Genomic DNA, 14,187 nt, shown 5'->3' on the forward strand with positions numbered 1-14,187 from the left:
ACACACGGTGCCCATTCACACGTATGTAAATCCCACACATGTAAATACACACACGTGGTGCCCATTCACACATATGTAAAGCACACACGTGTAAATACACACACGGTGCCCATTCACATGTATGTAAATCACACACATGTAAATCACACACATGTAAATCACACACATGGTGCCCACCCACACGTGTGTCATTCCCACACATTCACATGTGTGTAAATCACACACATGGTGCCCATTCACACGTCTGTAAATCCCACACATGTAAATACACACACACGGTGCCACCCACACGTGTGTCACTCCCACACATGGTGCCCATTCACACGTGTGTGAATCACACACATGGTGCCCATTCACATGCATGTAAATCCCACACATGTAAATACACACACATGGTGCCATCCACACGTGTGTCAGTCCCACACACGTGGTGCCCATTCACACACATGTAAATCCCACACACGATGCACATTCACACGTATGTAAATCACACACGTGTAAATACACACACATGGTGCCCACCCACACATGGTGCCCATCCACACGTGTGTCACCGCCACACACGGTGCCCATTCACACATATGTAAATCCCACACATGTAAATAAACACACACGGTGCCCACCCACACATGGTGCCCATCCGCACGTGTGTCAGTCCCACACACGGTGCCCATTCACACGTATGTAAATACACACACACGGTGCCCACCCACACGTGTGTCACTCCCACCCACGGTGCCCATTCACACGTATGTAAATCACACACACGGTGCCCATTCACACGTATGTAAATCACACACATGTAAATACACCCACACAGTGCCCACCCACACATGGTGCCCATCCACACGTGTGTCACTGCCACACACGGTGCCCATTCACACGTATGTAAATCCCACACGTGTAAATACACACACACGGTGCCCACCCACACATGGTGCCCACCCACACGTGTGTCAGTCCCACCCACGGTGCCCATTCACACGTATGTAAATCACACACACGGTGCCCATTCACACACATGTAAATCCCACACATGTAAATACACACACATGGTGCCCACCCACACATGGTGCCCATCCACACGTGTGTCACCGCCACACACGGTGCCCATTCACACACATGTAAATACACACACACGGTGCCCACCCACACGTGTGTCAGTCCCACACACGGTGCCCATTCACACGTGTGTCAGTCCCACACACGGTGCCCATTCACACGTATGTAAATACACACACACGGTGCCACCCACATGTGTGTCACTCCCACACATGGTGCCCATTCACATGTATGTAAATCACACGTATGTAAATACACACACACGGTGCCACCCACACGTGTGTCAGTCCCACACATGGTGCCCATTCACACACATGTAAATCCCACACACGATGCCCATTCACACGTATGTAAATCCCACACATGTAAATACACACACACGGTGCCCACCCACACGTGTGTCACTCCCACACACGGTGCCCATTCACACGTATGTAAATCCCATACATGTAAATACACACACATGGTGCCCACCCACACATGGTGCCCATCCACACGTGTGTCAGTCCCACACATGGTGCCCATTCACATGCATGTAAATCACACACATGTAAATACACACACACGGTGCCCACCCACACGTGTGTCACTCCCACCCACGGTGCCCATTCACACGTATGTAAATCCCACACATGTAAAAACACACACGGTGCCCACCCACACGTGTGTCAGTCCCACACACGGTGCCCATTCACACGTATGTAAATCCCACACATGTAAATACACACACGGTGCCCACCCACACATGGTGCCCACCCACACGTGTGTCAGTCCCACACACGGTGCCCATTCACATGTATGTAAATCCCACACATGTAAATACACACATGGTGCCCACCCACACATGGTGCCCACCCACACGTGTGTCAGTCCCACACACGGTGCCCATTCACACACATGTAAATACCCACACATGGTGCCCACCCACACGTGTGTCACTCCCACCCACGGTGCCCTCTGCCCACCTTTGGGACCAATCCCGGCTTTTCCAGGGCTTTGCCACCTCCACCAAACAACTCCCTGGGAACATCTTTGGGCTTTTTTTCTCTGTCCCCCGAGGCCTCCCGGGGTGGCATTTGGGGTCAAGGAGCCAAAGAAGGGTGACATTCCTTTGTCCCCGATGCTGGATGCTCCCCCATTTATCACCATGGCAACCAACGCCACCCCCCCCAGCGTTGCCAAGGAGATGGGCACCAGGGGCTGGAGCTCGTCCCAGAATGCCCAGCGAGCGTTGGGTGAGGGGCCAGGACAGAAAAGACCCCCCTGTGCCCCCTCCAAGCTCCTGCCAACCCCCCCCCTTGGCCGGGCTTTGTCTGTTGGGGTTTCTGTGGGGACAATGCCCGGCCCTGCCCACACCCAGTAACACCAGTAAGGGGTTGATACTGGGGCAGGGCATGGACTGGGAGGGGCAGGGGGGGGTCTCTCACTCACCGGAGGGGCAGCGTGGGGGGTCCGGGCACGGTGGGTCCAGGTGGGCACTGACCCCCAGCCCGAGGGTCAGCGAGGCACTTGGAGCATCCTGAGCCTCCAGAGGGGTCTGCATCCAGCTGGTGGGTACCCGGAGCAGGGTGGGCATGGGGGGCCGCTCACAGGGTGGGTGGCAGTGCCAGGGGGTCACAGTGGAGCTGGGGGGGGCAAGAGAGAAGGGAATGAGGAGCTTTGCCAGGCAGGAATCCCTGGAGCCCTCTGGGGGCATCACCCTGTTCTTGGCATTGGCTCTTTGGGGGCACCTGGGAAGGACAAGGGGCAGGGGAGGAAGGTGAGGGTGGGATGGGCACCCCCCAGACACCCCCTCAACCCCAAACCTGCCTGGCATCACCACCCTGACCGGGCAGCCAAAGTAAATTTGGGGTTTTCCAGATATTTTGGTGTCCCATCTCTTGGTCACCACCACCCCATGGCCACCAAGCACATTTCAAGTCCACCCTTGAGCCATAGGTGCCCATGGCTGTGCTGGCAGTTTGGGGACATGGGGACACCACCCCAACCCCAGCCCTGCCTGGCATCACCACCCCAGCCCCAACCCTGCCTGGCATCACCACCCTGACCGAGCAGCCAAAGTAAATTTGGGATTTTCCAGACATCCCAACCCATGGATTTCACACCACTTGGTCACCACCATCCCATGGTCACCAACCACACTGGAAATGCCCCCCAGTCCAGGTGTCCCCATGGCTGTGCTGGTGGTTTGGGGACATGGGGACACCACCCCAGCCCCAGCCCTGCCTGGCATCACCACCCTGACTGAGCAACCAAAGTAAATTTGGGATTTTCCAGATATTTTGGTGTCCCATCTCTTGGCCACCACCACCCCATGGCCACCAAGCACATTTCAAGTCCACCCTTGAGCCATAGGTGCCCATGGCTGTGCTGGTGGTTTGGGGACATGGGGACACCACCCCAACCCCAACCCTGCCTGGCATCACCACCCTGACTGAGCAACCAAAATGAATTTGGGGTTTTCCAGACATTTTGGTGTCCCATCTCTTGGCCACCACCACCCCATGGCCACCAATCACACTGGAAATGCCCCCCAATCCAGGGGTGCCCAAAGCTGTGCTGATGGTTTGGGGACATGGGGACACCACCCCAGCCCCAACCCTGCCTGGCATCACCACCCTGACCGAGCAACCAAAGTAAATCTGGCATTTTCCAGACATCCCAATCCGTGGATTTCACACCACTTGGTCACCACCATCCCATGGCCACCAACCACACTGGAAATGCCCCCCAGTCCAGGTGTCCCCATGGCTGTGCTGGTGGTTTGGGGACATGGGGACACCACCCCAGCCCCAGCCCTGCCTGGCATCACCACCCTGACTGAGCAACCAAAGTAAATCTGGCATTTTCCAGACATTTTGGTGTCCCATCTCTTGGCCACCACCATCCCATGGTCACCAACCACACTGGAAATGCCCCCCAGTCCAGAGGTCCCCATGGCTGTGCTGGTGGTGACTCTCCAGGTCTCCAAGGCAAATCCAGAGGGTGAGGATGATGATGATGATGATGATCCATTCCAAAGGAGAACCGGGCACAGATTCCCACAGGGAGAGAGAGAGAGGGAGGAGCTGGGTGGTCCCACCCCACCCTCCCCAAGCTCCTGATGTCCCACAAACTGCAAGGACAGGCCTTGGAGACCTTTCCCAGGGTGTTCCCAGTGGTGGGGATGGTTCTTTCCAGCATCATCCATGGATTTCCACACCCAGACCAAGGCTCAGCTCTGCTTCATGTGGACCTTCCATCCTTCCTTGCACCAAACCCACCCAAAGGTTGGCAGGTGGGGACACCCCAACCACCAGTTTTCCAAGGAATTCCAGCAGTTTCCCAAGATGAATTTGGAATTCCAGCAACCATCCTGTGCCTGGAACCAGAAGCTCCTCATCCTCCAGCTGCTGGTGGAACCACCCAACTCCTCCAGCAGGGAAAAAAAAAAAAAAAGGGATTTGATTTGTTTATTTGATGCCTTGCCCGGAAAAGTTGGGGAAAATCCGGTTGAGCAGCACAAGGAGAAGGTGGGAATGAATTCCTGGTCTCCAGGAGAAGCAGCTTCACCTTCCAGAGCTGGTGGGAGTCGGAGCCAAGATGCAAACGAGGAGGAAAATTCACATTTTTTAATCACATTATGATCCAGGAGAACAAAACCCACCCCAGGGGAAGGAGAGGACTTGCCATCTCCTCACATCTTCAAGTCCAGACTGGATGGGTTTTCTTGGGATGGTCCTGCTTCAAAGCTTGAGGAGCTCCAAAAAGCCTCTGCTGCCTTTGAATCCTGAAAAACCTCAAACAAGAAGCAGCTTTTGTATTCAAATGCTTCAAAAAACCACCAAAAAAAAAGATCCAAAAGTTTTGAGATGAAAAAAAAGATGATTTCCAAGAGCTCCAGAGGGAAATCCTGAGGGAAATCTTCTGCTCCCATCCCTGGAGAGGCAGCAGGTCCTTGGTTTCCTCAGCACTGAGAGCTTTGGGAGAGCCACACAGGAGGTGTCCTGGAGGAGAAACCTCTTGAGGTTTCCTGGAGAAGATCCCTCTTGAGGTGTCCTGGAGATGATCCCTCTTGAGGTGTCCTGGAGATCCCTCTAGAGGTTTCCTGGAGATCCCTCTTGAGGTTTCCTGGAGAAAATCCCTCTTGAGGTGTCCTGGAGAGGATCCCTCTTGAGATTTCCTGGAGAGGATCCCTCTTGAGGTGTCCTGGAGAAGATCCCTCTTGAAGTGCCCTGGAGATCCCTCTTGAGGTTTCCTGGAGAAGATCCCTCTTGAGATGTCCTGGAGATGATCCCTCTTGAGGTGTCCTGGAGATCCCTCTTGAGATTCCCTGGAGAAGATCCCTCTTGAGGTTTCCTGGAGATCCCTCTTGAGGTGTCCTGGAGATGATCCCTCTTGAGGTTTCCTGGAGAAGATCCCTCTTGAGGTGTCCTGGAGATCCATCTTGAAGTGTCCTGGAGATCCCTCTTGAGGTGTCCTGGAGATCCCTCTTGAGGTGTCCTGGAGAAGATCCTTCTTGAGGTGTCCTGGAGGAGAAACCTCTTGAGGTGTCCTGGAGATCCCTCTTGAGGTGTCCTGGAGAAGATCCCTCTTGAGGTTTCCTGGAGAAGATCCTTCTTGAGGTGTCCTGGAGAAGATCCCTCTTGAGGTGTCCTGGAGGAGAAACCTCTTGAGGTTTCCTGGAGAAGATCCCTCTTGAGATGTCCTGGAGGAGAAACCTCTTGAGGTGTCCTGGAGATCCCTCTTGAAGTTTCCTGGAGAAGATCCCTCTTGAGGTGTCCTGGAGATCCCTCTTGAGGTGTCCTGGAGAAGATCCTTCTTGAGGTGACCTGGAGGAGAAACCTCTTGAGGTTTCCTGGAGAAGATCCTTCTTGAGGTGTCCTGGAGAAGATCCCTCTTGGAGCAAAGGGCAGTTGGACAATCCAGTGGGTGGACAATCCTCCTGGCCAGGAGAGGTTGGGAAGGAGTAGGGGGTGCCCACTGAGATTTCCACCCCTGGTGGTCCTTTCCCAGCGTTGGCAAATCCTGGAGTGGCATCAGGGCAGGACACGGTGATGTGGTGAGCATGGCATGGCCAGAGCTGCCCTCCCTGTGCCAGGGAGCAGAAGGAGCCACCAGGAACATCTGGGCAGGTGTTGCCCTGCCAGACAGAATCCCAGAGGTGGGCAAAGGTCTCCAAGGTCACCAAGTCCACCCTGTGCACCATCCCCACCTTGGCACTCAGTGCCAACTCCAGGAGTTCTGCCAGGGAAGAGGGACAGGCCAAGGGCAAGGGTGGGATCTTCTGCCAGGGAAGAGGGACAGGCCAAGGGCAAGGGTGGGATCTTCTGCCAGGGAAGAGGGACAGGCCAAGGGCAAGGGTGGGATCTTCTGCCAGGGGGACCTTCTGGCTCCCTGAACACCCTGATGGATCCAAATGGGTTTGGTGAGCAGGAGGTCCCCAGGGATGGACATGAAGGGGAGGAGAGACCCAGGAGGGTTCCCATGGTGTGGAAAGAGGGAAGAAAACCAAAGAGGAAGGATGAGAGTCTTGTGGTGGTTCTCCAAGAGAGACACTGAGGGGCTGGAGCTTGGCCAAGGATGGGAACGGGGCTGGAGCAGCAGGAGGAGGGTCTGGAGAACTCCTGAGGGAGCTGGGGGGGCTCAGGCTGGAGAAAAGGAGGCTCAGGGGGGACCTTCTGGCTCTGCAATCCCTGAGGGATCCAGGGCAAGGGTGGGATCTTCTGCCAGGGAAGAGGGACAGGCCAAGGGCAAGGGTGGGATCTTCTGCCAGGGAAGAGGGACAGGCCAAGGACAAGGGTGGGATCTTCTGCCAGGGAACAGGGACAGGCCAAGGGCAAAGGGCCTCAGGCTGTGCCAGGGGAGGGGCAGGTGGGACATGAGGAGGAATTTCCTTGGAAGGGGCTGCCCAGGGAGGGGGTGGAGTCCCCACCCCTGGAGGTGTCCAAGGAACACCTGGAGGTGGCACTGAGTGCCAAGGTGGGGATGGGACACAGGGTGGACTTGGTAATCTGGGAAGTCTCTTCCAACCTCAGTGATCCTGTGGCTGGTGAGGAAGATCCCCATGGAAGCTCCTGCTCCAATGGAGGAAAATGGGCTCCTTCAGCAGGACTTGAGGGGTCAAAACAGATTCCCCTCCCACCCCCAACACCTCTGCAAGCCCAAAACTCCACCAGCCAATCAGGGAGAGGCCTCCAGGACCACTCACTGCCCTCCCCCCCTTTGCTTTCCCCTCCAGGAACACAAATCCCAATTTTCCTTCCTTTCTCCACCCCTTGGAGCTGAAGCTTCACTGTGAGCTCCCTGCAGGTCCCTCACCCTCTGCTGCTCCCCACGGCCCAGACCCCCCCATGCCAGGCTGGCAGTGCCCATCCATGCCCTTGGAAAAGCCACTGGTGGGAGGAATCCACAAATTCCAAACTCTTTGGTCCGTTTGTTCTGAGGGACGCGGGAAAGGTCCATGGGAGGAGCTTAATCCAAGTGCCCCTGTGGGGTCTCCTCCTGCTCTCCAGTGGCTGAAGGAGCTTTGAGATCCCTTCCCATGTGCCACCTTTAATTAGGATCACTTGGGATTGGTCCAATAGCCATGGGAATGGCTGGGCCCTCCGGATGCTCCAGCTGGGAATTCCCACCCTGGGACAAAGCCCGGCCTTGCTCCTGGAATTTGGGTCCTGGAGAGTTGGGGAGGAGGTTTGGGGGAAAAGGAGGTTTGGGGGAAAAGGAGGTTTGGGAGAAAAGGAGGTTTGGGGGAAAAGGAGGTTTGGGGGAAAAGGAGACCTGGGAGAAAAGGAAGTTTGGGAGAAAATGTTTGGGGGAAAAGGAGGTTTGGGGGAAAAGGAGGTTTGGGGGAAAAGGAGGTTTGGGGGAAAAGGAGGTTTGGGGGAAAAGATCTGGGAGAAAAGGAGGTTTGGGGGAAAAGGAGGTTTGGGGGAAAAGATCTGGGAGAAAAGGAGGTTTGGGAGGAAAGGAGAACTGGGAGAAAAGGAGACCTGGGAGAAAAGGAGGTTTGGGAGAAAAGGAGGTTTGGGAGAAAAGAAGGTCTGGGAGAAAAGGAGACCTGGGAGAAAAGATCTGGGAGAAAAGGAGGTTTGGGAGAAAAGGAGGTTTGGGAGGAAAGGTCTGGGAGAAAAGGAGACCTGGGAGGAAAGGAGGTTTGGGGGAAAAGGAGACCTGGGGGAAAAGGAGACCTGGGAGAAAAGATCTGGGAGAAAAGGAGGTTTGGGGGGAAAGGAGGTTTGGGAGAAAAGGAGGTTTGGGAGAAAAGGAGGTTTGGGAGAAAAGGAGGTTTGGGAGAAAAGGAAGTTTGGGAGAAAAGGTCTGGGAGAAAAGGAGGTTTGGGGGAAAAGGTCTGGGAGAAAAGGACGTTTGGGAGAAAAGGAGAACTGGGAGAAAAGATCTGGGAGAAAAGGAAGTTTGGGAGAAAATGTTTGGGGGAAAAGGAGGTTTGGGAGAAAAGGAGGTTTGGGGGAAAAGGAGGTTTGGGGGAAAAGATCTGGGAGAAAAGGAGGTTTGGGGGAAAAGGAGGTTTGGGAGAAAAGGAGGTTTGGGAGAAAAGAAGGTTTGGGGGAAAAGGGGAGAGGGAAAACACACCAAAAATGCAGGGATTGGTTTGGAAGAAGAGCTGGATGGAAAGGGGCAAAGGGGGTTGTGGTGAAAAATGGGAACTGAGGGATCTTCCACTGAGGGATCTTCTACTGAGGGATTCTGCACCAAGAGATCCTACTCTGAGGGATCCTCCACCGAGGGATCCTCCACTGAGGGATCTTCCACTGAGGATCCTCCACTGAGGGATCCCACTCTGGGAGGTCCTACATTGAGGGATCCTCCACGAACAGATTCTACTCCAAGGGCTCCTCCACTCAGGGATCCTCCACTGAGCAATTTTCCACCAATGGATCCTATTCCAAGGGATCCTCCACCAAGGATTTCTACACCACGAGATCAGGATGCAATGGGACCATGTTCACCCACAACCACGGTGCCCTTGGAGGTGCCAGGGCTCTGCAGTGCCCATTCCAGCCAGAGAAGGGCAGGGATGGCCCTTGGTCTCCTCTGAGGCCCCTTCCTGGTTGGACAAGAAAGCCACAAAGGATCTGCCACGCTTGGAAAAACAGCCCCGACATCTAGAAATGAAGGCACCCAAAGAGGTGCCCACGTCGAGGTTGGGGTGCCCCCATTGCCCTGCCTGAGGTTGGGGTGCCCCCCATGCCCACCCCGAGGTTGGAGTGCCCCCCATGCCCACCCCGAGGTTGGGGTGCCCCCCATGCCCACCCCGAGGTTGGGGTTCCCCCCAATCCTTGCCCTGCCAGAGGTTGGGGTGTCCCCCTTGCCCAGCCTGAGGTTGGGGTGCCCCCCTTGCCCAGCCTGAGGTTGGGCTGCCCCCCAATCCTTGCCCAGCCTGAGGTTGGGCTGCCCCCCTTGTCCAGTCTGAGGTTGGGGTGCCCCCCAATCCTTGCCCAGCCTGAGGTTGGGGTGCCCCCCTTGCCCTGCCTGAGGTTGGGGTGTCCCCCTTGCCCTGCCTGAGGTTGGGGTGCCCCCCTTGCCCAGCCTGAGGTTGGGCTGCCCCCCAATCCTTGCCCAGCCTGAGGTTGGGGTGCCCCCCTTGTCCAGTCTGAGGTTGGGGTGCCCCCCAATCCTTGCCCTCCCTGAGTCTGGGGTGCCCCCCGTGCCCACCCTGAGGTTGGGCTGCCCCCTGTACCCACCCTGAGGTTGGGCTGCCCCCTGTACCCACCCCGAGGTTGGGGTGCCCCCTTGCCCTGCCCCCCGTGCCCATCCCCATTATCTGAGCTGCTCAAAACAAGGAAACCCCATCTGATCCTTCCAGTGGAGCCCAGACGGTGCCCGCAGCCCCGTGCCCACCTGGGACACCCCTGGCACTGCCACCACCAGCCTGGCACGGAGCCACCAGCGGCTCTTCCGTTAATTAAATCCCGCCCCCGGCACAGAGAGTGGAAACGCGGGGCAGGAACCAAAGGATGGTCTGACTCGGTCCCAGCACGATCCCAATTGCTGTGAATAAGCAACAGCTTTCCCCAGGGAGATAATATTTAATTATTCTGGTTTTCTTTTCTTTTTTTCTATTATTTTTTTTCTTTTCTTGTTTTCCTCTTTTTTCTTTTCTTTTTTCCTTTTATTTTCTTATTTTGTCTTTTCTTTTCTTATTTTTTCTTTTCTTTTTCCTTTTCTTTTTCCTTTTCTTTTTTCCTATTTTTTCTTTTTTTCCTATTTTTTCTTTTATTTTTTTCTTTTCTTTTTTCTTTTATTTTCTTATTTTTCCTTTTCTTTTTTTTTATTTTTCCCTTTCTTTTTTCCTTTTCTTTTTTCTATTTTTTCTTTTATTTCCTTATTTTTCCTTTTCTTTTTTCTTTTCTTTTTTTTTCTATTTTTCTCTCTTTTATTTTCCCCTTTCTTTTTCCTATTTTTCTTTTATTTTCTTATTTTTCCTTTTCTTTATTCTTTTATTTTTCTTTTTCTTTTTCCTATTTTTCTTTTATTTTCTTATTTTTCCTTTTCTTTTTTCTTTTCTTTTTCCTTTTCTTTTTTCTTTTCTCTTTTCTATTTTTTCTTTTATTTTTTCTTTTATTTTTTCCTTTTATTTTTTCCTCTTCTTTTTTCCTTTTCTTTTTTTTTCCTTTACTTTTTTCCTTTTCTTTTTTCTATTTTTTTTCTTTTATTTTTTCCTTTTATTTTTTCCTCTTCTTTTTTCCTTTTCTTTTTTTTCCTTTACTTTTTTCCTTTTCTTTTTTCTATTTTTCCTTTTATTTTTTCCTTCTATTTTTTCCTTTCCTTTTTTCCTTCTATTTTTTCCTTCTATTTTTTCCTTTCCTTTTTTTTTCTGCCTTTTTTTTTTTTTGGCTTTTTTTAACCTCCCCCCGAGGCCTGGGAGGGGAAAAGGAGCCTCGTAGGGAAATAACCCCCGAGCCAGACAGAGCGTGGTGCGGATGGGGAGGGAACTCCCAGTTGGCACCAAGATAAACCGGCTCACGATCCGGCCGGGTCTGTCCCGGGAGAGCCCGCGGGGGCTCTGGCACAGCCGGGGGGGGGGCACAGGGCAGACTGTCCCCTCGCCACCCCCTGCGCTGCCAGCCCCCTGCCCTGGCACGGGGGGCAGGTGGTGGTGGGCACACCCTGGGGATGGATGGAGGGATGGAGAGAGGGAGGAAACCCCGCAGGTGCCCCGAGCGCGGTGGGGGCAGCGCTGGGCACAAAGGGCTCGGAAGCCGCCGGGTGGGTACAGTGGCATCGTGCCCGTGCAGCCCCCGGGGGTGGCATCGTGCCCGTGGCAGCCCCCGGCGTGGACTCGGGGGGTTCCGATCCCTCCGCATCGCCCACCGGCGGGGGATCCTCCCCGGGGGGCTCCGCGCAAGCGAAGGGGCAGCACTCGGGGGGGCCGCGGTGCCATCCCTGGGGGGCACCATCGCTCTGTGTCCCACTCCCCGGGCGACTCCCGGTGCCAACCCGGGAGCGGAGACCAGGAAAGTCCGCGGCTCTCCCGGGGCCCTTCCCGGGGAGGAACCCGGCCCCGCTTCCCCCGCACCGCGGGGTCCCACCCGGTGTCCCTCCGGTGTCCCCTCAGTGTCCCCCCGGTGTCCCCTCAGTGTCCCCCCCCTCACCATCCCCGCCGCACCTTTGTGCGCGTCCCCCCCGCACCGAGCCCGACCCCAGCCCCGCTTCCCCCGCCCTCCGGTGTCCCCCCGTTGTCCCCCTGGTGTCCCCTCAGTGTCCCCCCCGGTGTCCCCTCAGTGTCCCCCTCAGTGTCCCCCCACTCACCATCCCCGCCGCACCTTTGTGCGCGTCCCCCCCGCACCGAGCCCGACCCCGGCCCCGCTTCCCCCGCCCCCCGGTGTCCCCTCGGTGTCCCCCCGGTGTCCCCTCAGTGTCCCCCCCGGTGTCCCCTCAGTGTCCCCTCAGTGTCCCCCCACTCACCATCCCCGCCGCACCTTTGTGCGCGTCCCCACCGCACCGAGCCCGGCCCCGCTTCCCCCGCCCTCCGGTGTCCCCCCGCTGTCCCTCTGGTGTCCCCTCAGTGTCCCCTCATGTCCCCCCCGGTGTCCCCCGCGGTGTCCCCGCACTCACCATCCCCGTCGCACCTTTGTGCGCGTCCCCCCCGCACCGAGCCCGAGCCCGGCCCCTCTTCCCCCGCCCCCCGGTATCCCCTCAGTGTCCCCCCTGGTGTCCCCTCAGTGTCCCCCCGGTGTCCCCTCAGTGTCCCCCCGGTGTCCCCTCAGTGTCCCCTCGCTGTCCCCCCGCGGTGTCCCCGCACTCACCATCCCCGCCGCACCTTTGTGCGCGTCCCTCCCGCACCGAATCCCGGGGCTCCCGCGGCGGCGGCGGCGGCGGAGGAGGAGGAGGAGGAAGAGGAGGAGGAGGAGGAGGAGAAGGCGGAGGAGGAGGCGGAGGAAAAGCCCCGAGCCCAGCGGAGCGTCCCCCGCTCCAGCCCCGCCGAGCGCGGAGCTCCCCCCGCCTTCGGGGCCGCTCCCCCCGCCCGCCCGCCCATTGTTCGCTGCCGGCGCCGCTGCGGGGCCATTGTCTGGCTGTGCCAGGGGCACCGCACAGCCCCCCAGCCTGGGGGTGCCACCCTCTGCACTCACCCACCCCGGGGGTGCCACCCTCTGCACCAACCCCGGGGGTGCCACCCCTTTGCCCGGCCCCGAACGTGCAGCGGCGCATTTGGGGTGAGGATGGGCCGGGGGGCACCCGCACAGCCCCCCAGCCTGGGGTGCCACCCTCTGCACCCACCCCCGGGGTGCGACCCTCTCCACCTGACCCGGGGGTGCCACCCTCTGCACCCACCCACCCCGGGGGTGCCACCCGTGTGCCCGGCTCCGGGGGTGCCACCCCTTTGCCTGGCCCCGAACGCACAGTGGCACATTTGGGGTGAGGATGGGCCAGGGGGCACCCGCACAGCCCCCCAGCCTGGGGTGCCACCCTCTGCACCCACCCCAACCTGGGGGTGCCACCCTCTGCACCCACCCCATCCTGGGGGTGCCACCCCTTTGCCCGGCCCTGAACGCACAGTGGCGCATTTGGGGTGAGGATGGGCCGGGGGGCACCCGCACAGCCCCCCAGCCTGGGGTGCCACCCTCTGCACCCACCCCAACCTGGGAGTGCCACCCTCTGCACCCACCCCAACCTGGGGGTGCCACCCTCTGCACCCACCCCATCCTGGGGGTGCCACCCCTTTGCCTGGCCCCGAACGCACAGTGGCACATTTGGGGTGAGGATGGGCCAGGGGGCACCCGCACAGCCCCCCAGCCTGGGGTGCCACCCTCTGCCCCCACCCCAACCTGGGGGTGCCACCCTCTGCACCCACCCCATCCTGGGGGTGCCACCCCTTTGCCTGGCCCCGAACGTGCAGCGGCGCATTTGGGGTGAGGATGGGCCGGGGGGCACCCGCACAGCCCCCAGCCTGGGGTGCCACCCTTTGCACCCACCCCCGGGGTGCGACGCTCTCCACCTGACCCGGGGGTGCCACCCTCTGCACCCACCCCATCCTGGGGGTGCCACTCTCCCCCACCCACCCCGGGGGTGCCACCCCTTTGCCCAGGTCCGAACACGCAGTGGCGCGTTTGGGGTGAGGATGGGCCAGGGGGCACCCACACAGCCCCCCAGCTTCGGGTGCCACCCTCTGCACCCATCCCGGGGGTGCCACCCGTGTGCCCGGCTCTGGGGGTGTCACCCATTTGCCCGACCCCGAACGCACAGAGGGGCATTTGCTCTGGGGGTGCCCCCTGGGGTACCCATTTCTGGAGGAGGTGGGTGAGGGTTGAACCCCCCCTTGGGTGCCCCCGACTCGGGGCCCACAGAGCCCTCGTGCCCCCACATGCCCCTCTGCACCTGAGAGTGGGAAGGGCAATCCCGTGCCCTGGCAGAGGTGCCCCCAAAAGGGTCTTAGCGTGGGGCGGGGGGCACAGCCCACCTGTGCCCACCTTTGTGCCAGGCCAGGCTGGTTTTGTGAACTCCATTGGGTGCCCCTCACCCATGAAAATGGGGTACAGATCCCAAGTCTCATCAGGGATGGGAGGCCAGCGATGCCCCTTGGGGTCGGGGTGCCCACGGGTGGGTCCAGTGATGCCCCTCGGGGTCAGGGTGCCCACGGGTGGGTCTGGCAATGCCCCTCGGGGTCGGGATGCCCATAGGAGG

At 57.8% G+C, this 14,187-nt stretch overlaps 1 protein-coding gene across 3 annotated transcripts in view; it reads right to left on the reverse strand.

Annotated features, from left to right (window-relative positions):
• VANGL2 (VANGL planar cell polarity protein 2) overlaps positions 1–12,392 on the reverse strand; it is a 30,874-nt gene extending 18,482 nt beyond the window's left edge. Inside the window, exons 1-2 of one of the 3 annotated variants that reach the window (XM_071579492.1) lie at positions 12,312–12,392; positions 2,494–2,687 (exon numbers count right to left, since the gene is read on the reverse strand). The gene's annotated coding sequence lies outside the window, so the exon portion shown is untranslated. Of the gene's footprint in view, positions 1–2,493; positions 2,688–11,657; positions 11,683–12,311 lie in introns of those variants that run through there. The other 2 variants (XM_071579494.1, XM_071579493.1) reach the window with 2 other exon arrangements.
• Positions 12,393–14,187: the final 1,795 nt, after the last annotated feature.

This window comes from Pithys albifrons, chromosome 30, assembly GCF_047495875.1.
Source record: "Pithys albifrons albifrons isolate INPA30051 chromosome 30, PitAlb_v1, whole genome shotgun sequence".
NCBI lineage: Eukaryota > Metazoa > Chordata > Aves > Passeriformes > Thamnophilidae > Pithys > Pithys albifrons.